We start from the raw sequence: 2,071 nt of genomic DNA on the forward strand, positions 1-2,071 counted from the left end.
TTTATTTAGTCTTAGGTTTTAGCTTTACTATTCCTAGCTTTAGGTTATCATGCTTCCTAGTTTAGGTTACTATTTGGTAACCTAACCTTGGTTAGTTAGTTTAGTTAGTTTGGTTAGATACGTTTATTTATTCATTTTCGTGTTTGCTCGATTGCTTAATCATTTTCGTAATAATTTCTCGTAAACAATTCGCGATGTAAATCCTTTCTTTTACGTTCTTAATGTTTTGAAGTATCGTTCTTGGATATAAATCCATAGGATTTTAAATTTGTAGTTATATTTTGATTCCCGTAATCCTTGATGGTTCATAGATACAGTCATTTTTCAAAGTTCGTTTTCTTCGAAAACTAATAGCGTTTATATAAACTCATTTGGTATGTAAAATCACAATATCAACTCGGAATCTTAAATTAAAAACTCGTATATGGTGTGGTCACAAAAGTTTTTATTAAACCGCAAGGTTACTATTCATAAAGGTCTTTTACCGAAGTAAAAAATTTGGGTTTTTACAATGGGTCCTCATTTCCTAACCCCGAGATTGAGGGCGTCACAAGTTGGTATCAGAACAACATGATCTATTCCCTGAGACAAGTTAGGATAAAAGGGTATTTGGGTGTATATATATATTGCGAGAGTGTTTCCACTCATATAGAGTTGAGTTAGACTATTAGGTATAGTCCAAGAGAAGTGAATAGGTCAAGGTAGCACCTAGAGTTAGGGTGTAGAGTCGGTTGAAGTCTTATTTAACCCTAATGTTGTATCTTGGCTGTTGTTTTATGTTTCATCTCAAGACTCCAGTAGTGGTAGTAATTCCGACTCAGAGATTACTTTGACTAGTACCCTAGTGGACTTTATTCTGCCCTCTTCAGAGGAGCCTGTGTATGTTAGTTCAGACCCTGAGGTGGATCCATCAGAGAGCGGTGAGGCCCTATGCAGGTGTCTCCCCTGAGACCCATTCCAGAAATTCCATCCCCTGAACAAGAGCCTACTATGCATTCGAGGACTGTGCCTGCCCAGATTGGTGGCAAGTTAGCCCAGGATCGAGATTTTGTTTACTCCCGCATTCCTGAGTTGGGAGCTTTGGTGGATAGGTTGGCTCGAGAGTCTAGGAAGAGGACTTCAGTTATGAAGGATGAGTGGAGAGTCTGGATTCAGATGGTGGAGCAGGTTGCCCAGAGGAGATTGGACGAGGGACCATCTACTAGTGATGCAGAGGCTGGGGCCAGGAGGGTTCATAAGATCATTCGTTGGATGTTGACTATGTTGAGGGAGATTCTAGATTCTGGTGACGAGTGAGTTGGTGATGCTCATACGGGACATCTGGTGGAGCCCATAGTAGTTGTTATTTGTTTGTTTCTTTTTAGCAGTGGTAGGCTTTGGGATACTTGGTCAGATGCCGAGATCCCTTTTTCTTTTCATGTTGTATTTCAGAACTAGTGTTTGTTGCTGTAGTAGTAATTAGGTAGAAGTTAGGGATAGATGGGGGATATTTTCCAGTTTTTCCTCTGTCTAACCCTGCTACCTTATTGTACCTTATTCCAGAACTTATTATATTTGAACTTCTCTATATATGCACTGTTGAAACCTTACATAAATATTTCATCTTGTTTTATATTTTGAACCCTGGAAATCTTTATAAACTGTTTTATATACCATGTCTCTAAATAACCATGTTCAATACCTTGTGAGACATACCCTGTATCGTGTGAGAACCCTAACTAATAAGAGAATTATGCAGTAATAGGATTGTATGCACAAATAGGTAATACTTAAAACCCTCAAAGCTATTTCTAAAAGAGTTTCTAATGATATGTATGCCATGCTATTGTATTTCTAAATAATTGCTCAATCAGGTTTGTAAGAAATGGCCACTTTACCAAATCACCAAGAAGAAGAAACTCAAACCCAAGAACAAGAACAAAACCAAGATACACCTACGATGAACCGACTCTTTCAACTTTTAAAACAACTAGTTTCAAGAAATTTCAATCTGTACATCCCCCAGAGTTTGTAGGATTGCCCGACCCAATTAAAATTCAGTCTTGGTTGAGGGAAATGGAGAAAGCTTTTG

Source organism: Apium graveolens, chromosome 6 (assembly GCF_009905375.1).
Source record: "Apium graveolens cultivar Ventura chromosome 6, ASM990537v1, whole genome shotgun sequence".
In the NCBI taxonomy this organism is placed as follows: domain Eukaryota; kingdom Viridiplantae; phylum Streptophyta; class Magnoliopsida; order Apiales; family Apiaceae; genus Apium; species Apium graveolens.